Source organism: Coturnix japonica, chromosome 24 (assembly GCF_054131305.1).
Source record: "Coturnix japonica strain WE chromosome 24, WE-NBRP24, whole genome shotgun sequence".
Taxonomy (NCBI): Eukaryota; Metazoa; Chordata; class Aves; order Galliformes; family Phasianidae; genus Coturnix; species Coturnix japonica.
Window position 1 is genome coordinate 4,335,623 of NC_140686.1, and position 18,604 is coordinate 4,354,226.

General features: G+C 39.0%; 1 pseudogene across 1 annotated transcript in view; it reads right to left on the reverse strand.

Moving 5' to 3' along the window:
* LOC146757092 (uncharacterized) overlaps positions 1-18,604 on the reverse strand; it is a 44,773-nt pseudogene that overhangs the window by 18,326 nt on the left and 7,843 nt on the right. Inside the window, exons 8-16 of the transcript XR_014936946.1 lie at positions 17,597-17,630; positions 17,447-17,516; positions 16,144-16,204; positions 15,594-15,778; positions 14,668-14,815; positions 5,543-5,571; positions 5,378-5,441; positions 2,347-2,432; positions 90-1,098 (exon numbers count right to left, since the gene is read on the reverse strand). The product of XR_014936946.1 is annotated as an uncharacterized LOC146757092 (transcript). The remainder of the gene's footprint in view (positions 1-89; positions 1,099-2,346; positions 2,433-5,377; positions 5,442-5,542; positions 5,572-14,667; positions 14,816-15,593; positions 15,779-16,143; positions 16,205-17,446; positions 17,517-17,596; positions 17,631-18,604) is intronic.

Below are 18,604 nucleotides of genomic sequence, written 5' to 3' on the forward strand. Positions count from 1 at the left end.
TCTTAAGACAAAAAAACCAATTTGCACAAAGCACCTTCTTTTAATGATCAATAGCTAACATGAACAGGACCACCGATACTGAGAAAGACTAAAGAATAAGGAAAAGCAGGTGAACTTCTACCTCTTTTTGTAGCTCTACCTTCTCTTTTTCCAAAGCCAGGAATACCATTTGCAGCATTCCTACCTTACTCTTAAATCTTTCCACATCTTGTTTTAGTTCTTCATCCAGATTCCTTTTCAGCATGCCACAAGGTTGCTGAGCATGCGGGAAAAGATTTTCCATTTCTGTTTCTCCTATTTCCTTGTTTTTGATAAGGCAGTCTCTGGGAACACTGTCACTAAGACAGATGTCCTTGCCAATTTTCTTCTCACTTATAAAGCCAAGTGTACTTTCACCATTTGTGGAAACAGGTCTTATATTAGGAAGATTATTAGAAATGTCATCCCAAATATTTGTTTTTAAACAATGTCTCAGGGAATACTCAGGACTTCCCTCTACATCTCTACTAATCCCATTCTCATTCTCTTCCATTTCCTCTGCTTTTGATAGATGTACTTTTGTATTATCTGTGTAATTAGTGCAGCCTTCTTCATCTGGTATTCTCCAGGTATTTTCCATGCTCGCATTTAAGTTATTGTGATCAGGAAGGACACAGAGACTCAGAATAACTATTTCAGGTTTGGGTTCTTTTAGGTCTACATTAAGCTTCACATCTCCAAATTCACCTTTACTTTCTAACTTATCACTTGATTCTGTCACACAAGACGAAACACAAAGACTCTTCAATTCTTCAATGAGGTCATCTTCTGACACTTCTGCCACAAGGGATGGAGCTTTCTCAGATTCATTAATTTCACCAAACAGCTGCTTCAGCTCTGCTGTAATGTTTGTAAAATTTCTTTTCAACTCCCTTTTCTCTTTTTCAATCCACATTTTTTGTATCTTTCTTCCCACAGCTTTAGACTTAACTGCTTGTCAGCACTGTGGGATTCCTCATTTTCTGCTATGGCTTCCTGATGAGAAATTTCTGCTTTGTCAGTCTGCTTTTCATGTGCTGTATTTTCTATCAAGTTGGTAGTTTCTAAAACATATTTATCCTTAAGTAAGCAGGTAAAGACAGAAAAATTACCAAGAAAAATGAAATTACCGTTAAGCCATATAATTTACATTGCAAACTCATCCCATCATACAACAACAAAACAAAGATACCTTATTTATTTTTTCCTCAAAACAGAAGGATCTAGTTTAGAAACATAAACCAATCAAACAGATCAAAACCAATCAGTAACAACAGAAAACACAACTGCCCAAATTTTCCCATACTCCATTACTTTCTACTGACTGTCCCTTTAAACCCCCTGCTGGTGAGCGTTCATAACAAGCGTGAGTGATCATAACAAGCTTTTTTACTAACCACCACAAGGGACTGGCTACATTACAATCACTTATGCTCCTCAGAGTCAGAATTATTAAATTCTATTCCAAGCTCCCAAGACAAATATTTACAAGGAATACCTGTTCATTCCTGCCCTCAGCCCAAAATCAAGAACTGAGACATCTATCCAAACGGTACCATGCCTCAAGCTCACTGACCAGCTCCTCTCTCCAGCCTTCTTACTGTCTCTGACTTCACAGTCCCTGCAAAGTTGCCCTTGGCTTGTGTTCCCTTCTGAACAAGGTCTGCAGCCTTGGCATCCCAAGGAACCACAACTATTGTCCTTCTTACTCTGGTTATAGAGGCCCTTTTCTCCTTCCACATCGTAACTCCACAAAAATCTTTCACAATGGAGAGCATCTCAGTCACCACCTGTCTCAGCCACTTCATTTCCAAGCTCCATTCACTTTGCACATCTGCTACCACCTTCCAATACTTGAGTTCCGCTCTCTACCTGCTGAAATGAATCACATCCCTCTTCCACAGTGCCTTGGATGTATGATGATATTACTTCCTCCACTTCCCTTGAGGTATTACAGAAGACTCCAGACACTCAATGAAGATCCCTACCCAGTCCTGTATGCTCAATACAAACAGGACGCCTAGCCTATATTCCTCCATAATGACCTTCAAAAAATATTTTCGAACACTTACTAACTTGATCAGATAAGGAGATATTTTGCAGAGGCAGAGAAAGCACTGACAGATCATATTTCAGGTTTTTACTTAATCTTTCTAATACACAGAGGAAAATCTGGCGTGTTTTGTCAAAGAAATAATCACATGATATAAAATTTTGCTCCCAAATGAGTATGTATTTTGCATAGGAAAAAACAAAAAACCCACCACATGACTGCACTGTTTCTCAGAATTGCACGCAAGGAAAAACACAATATTTGGTTTCACATACCTGCCTCCCAAAGTTTTCAGTGGCATCCTTGACCATCTCTTTTTTAGCTGATGACGACACATGAACGGTAGATTCTGAGCGCTCACCTACAGTGAAAAAATTACATCTTTATAACGAACATGACTTATTACAAATTAATTATACCTAGAGTACATCCTGAATCATTGCATTTGTGAGAAAATGGCACAAACTAACACAGCCTCTCAAGCGTATGATTATTTACGATTTGAACATAATATTACAAAACAGTTTGAAGATGCCTCTGTGCGAACTAATCCCTCTCAGGGCATTTTCCCTTTCATTCCTAAGGGAAATTTGATGAAAATCAGTCAGAAATACACCTTTAAGAATCTCAAATGGTTTACATGTAGAACTATATTTATACATACATGACACACTGTATGCTAGACAGCAATCGGCTAGATTCCTCTAGCTACTTTCATTTCTCCTTGTTTTGTGCCACAAAGGGTCTCGTTTAACCCTTTTAGAGTTAGAAATACTTGTACCATAGGAATTATAACACTCTGCAGAAGAAATACAGCTTGCTGAAACCCAAACATAGGAGTTTGAGACAAACTTTCACATATATTTCTTAATACCTGATCTTTGAGCAAATACATGGATTATAGAAAAAAAACAGACTCGAGGAAGGATGAACAGAAAATACATGAAATGATGACATAAAATGATCTATGAAACGACTGTTTTTCCTATCTAACTTTGCCACGTCCCACACCATCACTGGACTACATTTCACATGACTACATAAAACAGACAAAACAAGAACTCACAGAATCACAGAAACACAAAGGATGGAAAAGACCTCCAAGATCATGGGTAAATTAGGTTGCTAAGTCACTATCCACCATATTTAAAGAGTTGTGGCAGTCAGGTAAAACCCTTAGTGACAGGAGAAAGGGAAACATCACACTTGTTTTTAAAGAGTTTAAGAAAGGAGGTACTTTCCAAGGCCCAGACAACCTTCTATTATGGAGTGACTAGAGTGGAGGATAAAGAAATAGCAACTGATGTTAGCTACCTAGAGAGCTCATCTCTCTAAATTGGAGAAATATCATGGATGGATTCTTTGGTAGACAGGGAAGTGCTGCCAAGTGGTGTATCTGATATGTTAGTGAAAAGAGATCGCATTCAGACAGATACTGACAGCCTACAGAAGCAGGTCTTATGATGTTCAGCAAGGCCAAGCGCAAGATCCTGCACCTGGGTTGGGAAGTCATCAGCTTCAGCACAGGCTGGACAATGAACAGACTGAGAGCAGTCCTGTGGAAAAGGACTTGGGGATAATGCTGGATGAAGAATTACATATAAGCTGAGAATGCATGCTTGCAGTCCAAAAATCCAATTGCATCCTGGGCCACAAAAAAAGAAGCACTGCATGGCCAGCAGGCCAAGAGAGGTGGCGTCCCCTTCTACTCCACTCTTTCAAAACCCTACCAGGAGCACCGAGTTCATCTCCGGGGCCCCCAGCACAAAAAATCTCTGGCTAGAGCAGGTCCAGGGAAGGGTCTCAAAAAACAATTTGAGGACTGGAACACTTTTCCTATGAGGAAAGCTGACAGAGTTGGGGAATATAAGAGTTTGCAGAGACCATATGATGGCCTTTCAATAATTAATGGGGGCTTACACGAAAGACTTTTAACTATGGCCTGTAGTGACAGAGCAAAGGGTAACAGTTTTAAACTAAAAGATCGTTCGGATTAGATATAAGGAATAAATTCTTGATGAGGGTGATGAGGCACTGCAACAGGTTACCCACAGCTGGGAAGTTTCAATTAGGTGATTTTTAAAGGTCCTTTCCAGCCCAATTCTATAATTCAATGATTCTAACCACCTTTTGTGCATCTTACAAAAACAATATCACTGCAGTAGAGAATCTCCTTTTCTTTATGCAAACACACGTACATTTTTTTTCTAGAAAGAAGTTTAACCTCTATTGTCATCAAAAGAAACAGTACCTTTTTTTCCCAAGACATGGATGTCAAACAGCTTGGAGCAATTTCCATTCCATACTTAGAAGTTGCAATAGTTTTCTGAACTCTTATCTAATCATCTACTTCATATGCTTGCTTATATAGGTTTTCACCTGATTTGTAATTTTCAGGGCTTGTTGTAGAAATTCTAAGACCTTAATAGGGAACTGTTTTGTATCTCGCTAACAAATAATTAAATTCACATATATCAGAATTAAGAAACTAAGAACCCATTGAGGTTAGATATACTCTCTCCCATGTATAACAAATGATCTAGCTGCTTCACTTTTATTTATCTTTCCCAACCAAAAGGAATACCTGCCAACATACTTCCACTCACTACCTCCCACCTACACTCTCTTTCCCATGTCCTTCCACTATCTCTAAACTCAGTGGCCAGTTTAAACAAAACATGAGAGGATGGCTTTGGAAGAGCATATGTAATACATGTTTTCATACAACTGCCAGAGAGGCAAAGAAAAAGCCAGGTAAATAATCAATCATGCTTATGAAGCATAAGCCTGTGAATCACCCATTCTGTCCCACCTGCAGCTCCTGGACAGCTCCATCTGCAGACCCTAGCCAGGAATCAGACACAGGACATGACCCCTATTGCTCCTCTGCAGATTGGTATATTTGGCAATGAGAAGGAAATGAGTAAATGTGGACTGCCTGACAAGGGGTGATGATAGCAGGTATGCTGGAGGAACCTTACACTGTAGAAGGATGTTTAGAAATGTTGAATGGAGCTGTAGTGGAGAAAACACCCAAAGATAGAGCCATATTTCATTAAATCTGCTGCTGAAATAACATCTTGCTAGCAAAACATTAATTTAATATGAAGAATTTACAACTACAATGTATCTGCCCACAAAGGGACATGACAAAAAAAAAACCAACAACTATTTATAAATACTTTCAATATCATCTACACTCAATTTCTCCTGTGGATCTGCAAAACAAATGAATCAAATGCTTAATTAAATATGCTTATCAGAAAGATTTTGAAGCTAAAATCAGAATATAAAAGACATCATTACCTGATTTTTGCTTTTCTGTTTTTGAAGATGTTTCATTCATCTCTAAAACTGCAGAAACCTTTAACTATGAAAGACAAACCAATGAAAAATAAACACCCATACATTCAAAGTAACTACATATTCATTAATGAGCAGGACAAGTAGATTTCAATGAAAAGCATTTACCTGCAAATTACTGGGTTTCTCTGAAAAGCCTGGAGATGAAAAATGAAAGCGTTATTTTATTTAATTGAAGATATCTTTTATTCTTTACAACATTAGTAGGCTCTGTAATTGTTTCTTGCACAAATTACTTCATTGAGAGTGAAATAGCTAATATCCAATTATCTTATCACAGAGAACTTGTAGTAGTATATAAGAAATACAGAGTAATTCCCATCATCCAACTTTTATTAAAAAAAAAAAAAAAGAATCAAATCACAGAATGACAACAATTCATGTGAAGCATTAAGTCATGTCTATTAAGAGAACAAGATTAAAATATTTTGTTCCTTTTGGAAGCTGAATTCTGCTTTCTGGAAAAATTAATTAGAGCAGATAGCTTTGGCTTCTTAATGACCAATCAAGAAAGAACCCAGCAGAACTATGACTACTTCTATTCTAGCAGTGCATAATGTTGAGGCTACTTTCTCATTAACAGCTTATGGAGAGCAAGGGTACAAACACAGCAACCTCATACAAACATCATTCAATGAGGTAAAAACAATCTGGTTCTCAACGGACCTCTCTGGATCAGTTTGCAAGGAAATAAATGATACAAACATTGCTTGGTTGTAATGCACAACATGTGCGTTATTCCAAATCTCCAAGTTTAGTGTCAAATCTTATTTCCTAACTCACACAACCTACTGCCCTGTGCTGCAGTCATCTTATACTTTACGACTCCATTCATGAAACAAGCATACAAAATGCTTCTACGAATTGTTCCACAAAATAATTTTTAGATTTAAAAAATACTAAAAACAAATCATCAAAACTTGATTTTCGAACACTAGGTGGTCAAGTAACATGGAAATACATTAAAAAGACTACCACAGTCACCTCTTCCCCCCTCCCACACTGATTTAAAGCTTAGCAGAATCATATGAAGCAGACATTAAAGACAATTGGTAAGTTGATTTATGGATTCCAGAAGCTTGCTAAGATTTGGTGTCTGCTTACAAAAATAAAATTGGACTTGCCTATTAGGCTATGTCATTGAATCCATATTATAAGCCACATTGCCAAAGCACTCTCAAAAAGATAAAAGATTTATTCCAATAGCAAAATTTTCCAGCACACTTATGATCAATCAGGATGGTCATAAAGCAACTGCCATGAGCTGCAGGTGGAAACCCGCAGAAACATAACAAGAATTTGCCCACATATTTTAGTTCTTAAAGAAAAACAGGAAACTAAAAAAAATTAAATAAACAAACAAAAAGATTAACCAAATGATATTTTTCTTCTGCTGATTATCCAGAAATATCCAAATCCTCAGACAGATAAATCTTAAACCAGATATCACTCCCACCACTTTAAGCAACCACTTAAAGCAAAGAAAAACACCCGAACAAATACATATCCAAAAAGTATACATAATGAACGCAAGAACCGCCTGGACTAATCAAGCAGACCAGCAAGTTCAGTGTTCACTGCTGTTAATTAACATCAGCCAAGCACTTCATTGCTACAGCACATACTCACTGAACAACAGGACTGACAAGGAAAACAAAAGAAAAAGTTCACTTGTCTATAAACACAGACAAATCCAATCTATCAGATAGTTACCCTTGTTGTGCTCCCCTGAAACACTCTGCAAGCGTACTCCATGTTCAACTGCAGGTGGGAGAAACACAGGAGGAGATGCTTTCCTCGAACCTTCAGAACACGGCTGTACAATACAGTACATACGCATAAGAATTTGTACAAAACAATTTTTTTAAAATAAAATCTAACAAAGGCTTTTGCATTTTAAATAAAAGGGCAAAAAAATCCTCACAATTCATCTAAACTATTCCATAATGTTGATTAAGGCTGGCAAATCACAGAGCCACACAAGAAATTAACACAGGAAATCAAGATGTTGATTGTGAACAAGAAGCTGCAGCTCTGTGTTGATTGAACATTGGCATCAAATTTGCACCTGGCATTCAAATATCAGCCTACATTGCTGGGGCACATGTCCCACAATGTTGAGTGAGTGCATCACTACGTTGCAAAAGCAAGATTTGATTTGCTTAAAGGCCAAAAAGGCAAAGCTGATAGCGATTAAGCTATCTAGAAAGTCTTGTATTTTTAAGAAAGGAGTGGGGAATTAGTTTTTTTCCCAACAACAAAGGCTAGAGGGGAAGTAGCTACAGACCCTGCTCACTCTCATCTTGAGAATTATCAGACAGAAAGGATAAACACAGCCAGCACACTTGGTGTCTGCTGAACACGATTTTCAAAATCGGATTAAGTCTATCTAGAGAAGACAGAGGTTCTATACAGAAAAATCTAAATGTCTGGGTTGCTCAATGTATTGGCATCCGTTAAACTCTGAGTGGATCAGCAGAATAGATCTGAATAGTAGGAAAAAAAAAAATCCTCACAAAAATATGCCTGAGAAGTTCATAAGTTTAAAAGCAGCAATAAACTGCTGTATTAAAACTGTGCTAGAAAATCAACTCCAAAGCCTGCAGCCAGGAGGCCAACGTAAGTAGTCTGACATAACTTTGTCCCAGTACTATCTCAACAGAGAACCTACGCTACAGGTATTTCAATGACCCTCAGATACAGGACATCGAGCAGCAGCAACATGGGGTAAATAAGCCTCACCAGGGGCGGGGCTCAACTCAAAGGCAAGCTCTCACGTAGTTCTCATCAGGCTCTCCCACAGACCGGGGAGATGCACATATCTCAGAAAGTACCTCAGAATCCCAGGGAGAATCAGACTCTTCCTTTTTCTCTGTTCCTACTGCTGGCAGAGCACCTACAAAAAAATGGACAAAGAGAGACACTGAGAATTTACTGCACTCCAATTTTATACCCCATCAGTCAAACAAAGGATCTGAAAGATGAGTAACAGTACTACAGCAAAGGACAAACCAAGAAATGAGTTACACTCAACGGTAGCTTTACACCCAGTCACATCACATTATTCTCTTTTCTCCTCTTCATTTCTTTTCCAGCAAAAGATGCATAAGAATGGTGGCTGACATGACAATGTCCCTCGTGTTGGGACAACGTTAAGGAAGAAACTCCAGCATGCTTCAGTCTCAGCATATGGACACCCTGAGTCATCTTCCCTCTTGCCTACACCTCCATCATCTGGCACTTACTATCACATTCCACTCTACAGGACATACCACAAAAGCACGATACAAAACAACCTCACACTAAGAGGAAGCTGCCAACACACACGGCTCCTTGCTTAGTGCTATCAAGGGATACCTCACCTGACCATGATTCATAATCCTGCAACTTCTGACCAGGTACATACATAAGAAACTGACATTTAGGAATGAAACAGAAGCTCACAGCTCCAATACAGTCCGGAACACTGCAAGCATTTTAAATCTTATCACTTCAAAGTCTAGTATCTTCTGACCACCAAACTCCCATCTAGAGCAGACCACAGTCAGTTCTCTCTTCTAAGCTACTCCATTATGTAAAACAAACTCAGGATTGACTCACACAGAAACGCAAGGAAAATTTACAGGAATGAGCCAGACAGGAGCAATGGCGTCCACTCTGGAAAACCATAACTGCTGATTCCAGCCTGAGTGCTGACTATTCATGCTTTTCCAAAATAAACTTTTTGCACATAAAATGCACTAAGAGAAAAGTGAATGCACCGTGAGTGCTGCTTCCACACCTTCTGAGCAGCAACTGACCAATAGCTACACGAGCTCTGAAAACATCTACAGCAACAAGATATCCTCTGGAGACGGACATACTATCTTCTGCTCTGAGACCCTGGGGTGAGTACCTAAGCACCCACCTCTCTCTGATCAGGTCATGCTCTCAAGCATACAAACGAGTAGCACAGGAGAGATCTCCTACATTTTACAACTGAACAAGGTGAGGCACTGGAAGAGTCTTCTCCGACTTTGAATCAGGTCAGCTCTTGGCTGAAGCCCTGAAAAACCACAGCTTTTCAATCTGATAGTACCCATTAGAAAGGGAATCAATAGTGTCACACACAAGGCACACTAGACTACCTACTTGTTTTGTGCAGATCAAGGAGAACACAGCAACAAAATTAATAAAGAAACTTGCATCATACATAATCATTAGGAACCCAGCACCACCATTTGTGACCTTTAGGAAAGAACGAAAAGCAACAAAAGCTGCAGACCTTCTCTACCACAGCAGGCTAGGGTTCACAGCTAAATCTTAAACCAGATACCACTCCCACCACTTTAAGCAACCACTTAAAGCAAAGAAAAACACCCGAACAAATACATATCCAAAAAGTATACATAATGAACCCAAGAACCGCCTGGACTAATCAAGCAGGCCAGCAAGTTCAGTGTTCACTGCTGTTAATTAACATCAGCCAAGCACTTCATTGCTACAGCACATACTCACTGAACAACAGGACTAACAAGGAAAACAAAAGAAAAAGTTCACTTGTATATAAACACAGACAAATCCAATCTATGAGATAGTTACCCTTGTTGTGCTCCCCTGAAACACTCTGCAAGCGTACTCCATGTTCAACTGCAGGTGGGAGAAACACAGGAGGAGATGCTTTCCTCGAACCTTCAGAACACGGCTGTACAATACAGTACATACGCGTAAGAATTTGTACAAAACAATTTTTTTTAAATAAAATCTAACAAAGGCTTTTGCATTTTAAATAAAAGGGCAAAAAAATCCTCACAATTCATCTAAACTATTCCATAATGTTGATTAAGGCTGGCAAATCACAGAGCCACACAAGAAATTAATACAGGAAATCAAGATGTTGATTGTGAACAAGAAGCTGCAGCTCTGTGTTGATTGAACATTGGCATCAAATTTGCACCTGGCATTCAAATATCAGCCCACATTGCTGGGGCACATGTCCCACAATGTTGAGTGAGTGCATCACTACGTTGCAAAAGCAAGATTTGATTTGCTTAAAGGCCAAAAAGGCAAAGCTGATAGCGATTAAGCTATCTAGAAAGTCTTGTATTTTTAAGAAAGGAGTGGGGAATTAGTTTTTTTCCCAACAACAAAGGCTAGAGGGGAAGTAGCTACAGACCCTGCTCACTCTCATCTTGAGAATTATCAGACAGAAAGGATAAACACAGCCAGCACACTTGGTGTCTGCTGAACATGATTTTCAAAATCGGATTAAGTCTATCTAGAGAAGACAGAGGTTCTATACAGAAAAATCTAAATGTCTGGGTTGCTCAATGTATTGGCATCCGTTAAACTCTGACTGGATCAGCAGAATAGATCTGAATAGTAGGAAAAAAAAAAATTCTCACAAAAATATGCCTGAGAAGTTCATAAGTTTAAAAGCAGCAATAAACTGCTGTATTAAAACTGTGCTAGAAAATCAACCCCAAAGCCTGCAGCCAGGAGGCCAACGTAAGTAGTCTGACATAACTTTGTCCCAGTACTATCTCAACAGAGAACCTACGCTACAGGTATTTCAATGACCCTCAGATACAGGACATCGAGCAGCAGCAACATGGGGTAAATAAGCCTCACCAGGGGCGGGGCTCAACTCAAAGGCAAGCTCTCACGTAGTTCTCATCTGGCTCTCCCACAGACCGGGGAGATGCACATATCACAGAAAGTACCTCAGAATCCCAGGGAGAATCAGACTCTTCCTTTTTCTCTGTTCCTACTGCTGGCAGAGCACCTACAAAAAAATGGACAAAGAGAGACACTGAGAATTTACTGCACTCCACTTTTATACCCCATCAGTCAAACAAAGGATCTGAAAGACGAGTAACAGTACTACAGCAAAGGACAAACCAAGAAATGAGTTACACTCAACGGTAGCTTTACACCCAGTCACATCACATTATTCTCTTTTCTCCTCTTCATTTCTTTTCCAGCAAAAGATGCATAAGAATGGTGGCTGACATGACAATGTCCCTCGTGTTGGGACAACGTTAAGGAAGAAACTCCAGCATGCTTCAGTCTCAGCATATGGACACCCTGAGTCATCTTCCCTCTTGCCTACACCTCCATCATCTGGCACTTACTATCACATTCCACTCTACAGGACATACCACAAAAGCACGATACAAAACAACCTCACACTAAGAGGAAGCTGCCAACACACACGGCTCCTTGCTTAGTGCTATCAAGGGATACCTCACCTGACCATGATTCATAATCCTGCAACTTCTGACCAGGTACATACATAAGAAACTGACATTTAGGAATGAAACAGAAGCTCACAGCTCCAATACAGTCCAGAACACTGCAAGCATTTTAAATCTTATCACTTCAAAGTCTAGTATCTTCTGACCACCAAACTCCCATCTAGAGCAGACCACAGTCAGTTCTCTCTTCTAAGCTACTCCATTATGTAAAACAAACTCAGGATTGACTCACACAGAAACGCAAGGAAAATTTACAGGAATGAGCCAGACAGGAGCAATGGCGTCCACTCTGGAAAACCATAACTGCTGATTCCAGCCTGAGTGCTGACTATTCACGCTTTTCCAAAATAAACTTTTTGCACATAAAATGCACTAAGAGAAAAGTGAATGCACCGTGAGTGCTGCTTCCACACCTTCTGAGCAGCAACTGACCAATAGCTACACGAGCTCTGAAAACATCTACAGCAACAAGATATCCTCTGGAGACGGACATACTATCTTCTGCTCTGAGACCCTGGGGTGAGTACCTAAGCACCCACCTCTCTCTGATCAGGTCATGCTCTCAAGCATACAAACGAGTAGCACAGGAGAGATCTCCTACATTTTACAACTGAACAAGGTGAGGCACTGGAAGAGTCTTCTCCGACTTTGAATCAGGTCAGCTCTTGGCTGAAGCCCTGAAAAACCACAGCTTTTCAATCTGATAGTACCCATTAGAAAGGGAATCAATAGTGTCACACACAAGGCACACTAGACTACCTACTTGTTTTGTGCAGATCAAGGAGAACACAGCAACAAAATTAATAAAGAAACTTGCATCATACATAATCATTAGGAACCCAGCACCACCATTTGTGACCTTTAGGAAAGAACGAAAAGCAACAAAAGCTGCAGACCTTCTCCACCACAGCAGGCTAGGGTTCACAGCTAAATCTTAAGCCAGATACCACTCCCACCACTTTAAGCAACCACTTAAAGCAAAGAAAAACACCCGAACAAATACATATCCAAAAAGTATACATAATGAACGCAAGAACCGCCTGGACTAATCAAGCAGGCCAGCAAGTTCAGTGTTCACTGCTGTTAATTAACATCAGCCAAGCACTTCATTGCTACAGCACATACTCACTGAACAACAGGACTAACAAGGAAAACAAAAGAAAAATTTCACTTGTCTATAAACACAGACAAATCCAATCTATGAGATAGTTACCCTTGTTGTGCTCCCCTGAAACACTCTGCAAGCGTACTCCATGTTCAACTGCAGGTGGGAGAAACACAGGAGGAGATGCTTTCCTCGAACCTTCAGAACACGGCTGTACAATACAGTACATACGCGTAAGAATTTGTACAAAACAATTTTTTTAAAATAAAATCTAACAAAGGCTTTTGCATTTTAAATAAAAGGGCAAAAAAATCCTCACAATTCATCTAAACTATTCCATAATGTTGATTAAGGCTGGCAAATCACAGAGCCACACAAGAAATTAACACAGGAAATCAAGATGTTGATTGTGAACAAGAAGCTGCAGCTCTGTGTTGATTGAACATTGGCATCAAATTTGCACCTGGCATTCAAATATCAGCCTACATTGCTGGGGCACATGTCCCACAATGTTGAGTGAGTGCATCACTACGTTGCAAAAGCAAGATTTGATTTGCTTAAAGGCCAAAAAGGCAAAGCTGATAGCGATTAAGCTATCTAGAAAGTCTCGTATTTTTAAGAAAGGAGTGGGGAATTAGTTTTTTTCCCAACAACAAAGGCTAGAGGGGAAGTAGTTATTCTGTTTCACTACTGTGCTAGAAAATCAACTCAAAAGCCTGCAACCAAAGGGCCGATACAAGAAGCTTAACCTAACTTTGTCCCAGTACTATCTCCACACAGAACCTACACTACAAGTATTTCGTTGACCCTCAGATACAGGACATCGAGCAGCAGCAATATGGGGTAAATAAGCCTCACCAGGGGCAGGGCTCAACGCAAAGGCAAGCTCTCACGTAGTTCTCATCTGGCTCTCCCACAGACTGGGGAGATGCACATTTCACAGAAAGTACCTCAGAATCCCAGGGAGAATCAGACTCTTCCTTTTTCTCTGCTCCTACTGTGGGTTGGGCTTCTACAAATAAAAAGGAGAAATACAGACACTGAGAAATATACTGCACTACACTTTTATACCCCATCAGTCAAATAAAGGATCTGAAAGACGAGCAGTAATTCTACAGCAAAGAACAAACCAAACAGTGAGTCCCACTCAAGGGTAACTTTACATCCAGTCACATCACAGTATTCTCTTCACTCCTCTTCATCTGTTTTCCAGCAGAAGATGCCCAAGCAGGACAGCTGACATGGCTACGTTCACCATGTTTGGACAATGTTCTGTGCAGCATCTGACCAATAGCTACACATGCTCTGAAGAAGTCTACTGCAACAAGCAGTGCTCTGGAGTCAGACAATGGAAATAGTATCTTCTGCTTTCGCACCCTGGGGTCTATGCCAAATTACCCAACTCTCTCTGAGCTGGTCATGCTCTCAAGCCCACAAAGGTTTAGCAAAGGAGAGATCTCCTACATTCTACAACTGAACAAGTCGAGGTACTGGAAGAGTCTTCTCTGAGTTTGAATCAGGTCTGCTTTTGGCTGAAGCCCTGAAAAACCACAGCTTTTCAATCTGACAGTACCCATTCGAAAGGGAATCAGCAGTGCCACACACAAGACACACTAGACTACCTACTTGTTTTGTTCAGATATAGGAGAACACAGCAACAAAATTAATAAAGAAACTTGCATCATACGTAATCATTAGGAATCCAGCACCACCATTTGTGACCGATAGGTAAGAACGAAAAAAACCAAAAGCTGCAGACCTTCTCTACCACAGCAGGCTAGGGTTCACAGGTAACAGGAAAGTTTATCATCTTTGAGGATAATCATCATTTTACTTTATTTACTGAACATTAATACTTATAGAGGAGCAATCAGGATCATATTTAAACTCACTTCTCGCATAAGCTGTGTCTTCTGAAACTTTACGGACTTGATGTTTATTACTAGAAACAGAATGTTTCACATCTCCCAAAACTGTCGTTTGCAGCTTCCTTCTAGTATCTTCCTTCTCCTGTTCTTCTTTCCATTTAGGTGACTCCTTCTAAAACAGATTGACCAAAACAGCTGAAAAGCACAGAAATCAATATCTACTTCACCACCCATTAACAACTTGGAAAACGGTTTTCTTGGGTAAGACTTAAATGAAGCAAAGTGCAACATGGTTTCTAAAGGCCTACAATTTTTAGTGGGAATCTGCACAATTAAACTGCAGTGCCTCATGTTGTAAACCTCATCTCTGGCTATGCAAAACCTCTGAGAAGCACTTCCTTGTGTCAATCTAAATGCAGTTTCATTGATATTATTCAGAAAGTCTTCTTTCTGCCTACATATCTCACAATTTCACTAGTTTCCTGCCCTCAATTTCATTCAAAACTTCCTTTTGTTTCTTCATTTCCAGTCATTACCTCATGAATTCTACTAAATGGCTACAACTTCTAATGGATATTATCCATTCCCTCAGTTTTACATAACAGAAAGTGCACAGATTCCAGAAAGAATGAAGTTTCCTGTCTTTCTCCTTCCAAAACTCTCCAATCTCATAATAAAAATATTGAAAATAATGTCTGAGTTTGGCTATGAACAAGATGTTTTCAGTATCAAAATACAATGATTGAATACAGATACGTGATTGAGTATTAACAGGAAAATAGTTTACTGTCGCTTACCTGTATTACCCTTAACAAACTCTTCCAATTGAATCATCCCTGTACACTTACTTTTGTGCTTGAGGGAAATGCTGCCCATAGATTTTCCTCATATCTATTTAGGCCCAGGTTTTCACTTTCTTGTTTTAGTGTTTCATGGAATTTATTATGTACCTCTTTGCACTGCCCTTCTTCCTCTTCCACCAATTCATCTTCCTCAAGGTTGCCTGAATCTGAGACATCTTGTTTCAACAACTGTCCACATTCTCCTCTGCTCAGATTTGCACCTGTTGGTTTTTTTTGTTTGAGGCTTTTCTTCTGTGACTTAGGAATTTCAATTCTAGAACTATCACCACCACCTTAAAGCATGAGAAAGGGAAAGAGGAATATGAATCAAATGGGTTATATAAATAGCAGCAGGCATTTTACCCATTAAAAACACAGGAAAGTAGTCATCTGGGACTGTATGGAAAAGAAGCCAGGAAAGGGCAGGATGGGAGAAGGACACATCAGACACAAAGGCTTAGGAGGGGACTCAGTATGGTCATTTCCATTATCTTACTTATTTTATTCTGACATGACCATCTGTTCTGTTCTTATAACACTACTTTCCTCAATTACTACAGCCAAGTGAAAACAACAACAACAAAAACCGAAATGAAATTACTTAGTAAGTTTACTTTTGTATGTCATTGTATTATGAAGTACTTTCCAAATAACTTACCAGTATTTCTGAACTTTTGGGGAACATTCATTAACGATGTCAAGTTTGGCTTCTGTGGCTTCTGCAAATAAAAACACATTTTAAAAGAATTATTTGATCTGTTTTTGTTTGCTTTTTTGTTTTAAAGCAAATCCTTTACTTACATCAAATCTTGAACAGTAAATACAACCAGGCTGTCCCCTTTTGAAAGGACTCAGATACTTGCTAGATCCTTCAACTTTAATTACACAAACATTCCTCTCCTCTTGTGTACAAGTCAGTGACTATTCAAAACTATCTGTAAATGCGTAACAATTCTTAAAAGGTATTTTAATCCATTGGTAAAATACAACTACACTCGCGATTACTTACTTGTAAGTATGCACAACTCAAGTATCAATTAAAGTTCCTGAAGCTTGAAGAATAAATTAGTTAATATAACTCCACTTAGTGAAATATCTGTAAATTTCAAAATAATGCTAGAAATTTGAATCACTTCCCCTAAAATCAATGTAAGAAAATAGAAAAAATTTTAAAGTACACATGCTTACATCTCCAGCATTACAGAGTGTGCTGAACTAACAAACTAAAGTTCCTAATCACTGCAGAATCCCAGTGCAACAGACTAAATACTCCAGACGCCATTGAAAAAACTGGTAATCCTTTGGAACATTCATAAAAACAGCAGGATAAGCACATGGAGCTTATAAAGAGAAAAATCCAAATATTCAAAAAATGAAGATAGTCATGCAGTGTGAGATTATATACAAGCACGGAATGTCATCCCACAGAAGGAAAAAAGAAAGAAAGAATAATTATTTGAGCAACTCAAGTATCGAACACTTGAGGAACCTAGTGAGGAAGGAAAGAGAACCAGGTGATGAACAATTTCACTAGATTTTGATAAATAAATGTTCTTTTTCATTATCGTGTTCTTTTTCATTAATCATCCTATCATGTAAATTAGGGGAAACAATTGTGAAGTTTGAAAGAGAACAGAACAGGTTATTTATTAACTTATCAATTCCTAGGGTTGGCAAATCTCACTCAATGAACAACTAATACAATGTGGTAGTTTATCTTAATATCTACTCTTTTGCCTCAAACCACAAATCTACTGCATGTTCTGCCAAAGCAACAATTTTTAGGAAAAACTTACAGCAGAAGAAAGGTTGGCAGATGAGAGACTCTTCTTAAGGAGGAAAAAAAAAAAAAAAAAAAAAAAAAAAAGAATTGGCTGGAAAAAGAGTTTCCTTCTATCTCATAGGAAATTGCCTTCAAATCACTTATTTTACACAACTATTTTCCCATAAAGGCACCATACCTTGGCTGTAAAATCCAGTTCTTCTTCCTCAGAATTATTCCAGGTGCCATTACTGCCCTTTTTTTCAGAACTTCAAAAACAACGAAAAGTAAGTACTGGTCCTCTCAAATAATTCCTCAAATAAGCATTTGGTATTTTTATAAGACTCACCTTGTTGAGTATCCTTCGAAAAAGTCATCCATTGCTGTTCAAATATAAATCGACATGTTGAGATTAGATTTTGCATACTAAAAATTAACCAATACAGACATTTAACATGAAAACAGCTCATAAGAGTACAGAAGCTGAAGTGGCCAATTCAATAAGAACAGCATGAAGGAAAGTATTTACAAAACAAATGCTTTTTCAAATTATACTGAAAAACAAATCAGACATATCTACAATATCTACCATTTTTTGCTGCCGTACCTTGCTATGGATTATAAATAAATATAAAGTATATTTATAAATACAAAGAAAATCAAAAAGCATACTCAGGAGCTATAGGTTATCCCTAGCTAGAAGAATCACCAGCATTTCTCTACAGTGAATCAAAAAATGATATACTTGAGACAAAAGGAGCATTAGCAGGGCATGCTATACTACACCCCCAAGTTTTTATCAGTTCAGTGAAGGTAGTAACTCACACCTAAGACTATAGGATAGGTCAGGTCAAAAGGGATCTCTGGAAGTCTCTCAGCCAACTACTTAAAGCCAGCTCAGCTTTGAGGTCAGGAAAAGTTGGTCAGGGTTTTATTCAGTCTAGTCTTGAACACCTCCAAGAGAAGGTTCACAACTTCTCTATTTTGCCATCCTTATCATGGCAACACTTTTCATCTCCAGCTAGAAACCATCTTGCTTCCATTTATACCTCTTGCCATCTTCGCTTCCTGTCAAGTATCACAGGGAAGCATCTGGCTTTGTCTTCTCATCTGCATTGGACGCTGCAGTTAGGGCCCTTCAAAGCTGCCTCTTCTTCAGGCTAAGTCCACTTTCTCAGCCCTCTCTCACAGGGCAAATACTCCTTCACAAATATGATGGCTCCCTAGAGAATTAGCTTGCTATTGATCCATCGACCTCTCACGTAGAAGGAACTCAAAATTACAGCCAAGGCACAGTCAAGTGAGTGCTAAACAGGGGCTGACAATCTCTTCTCTCAGTCTCCTGGCTTTGCTACTC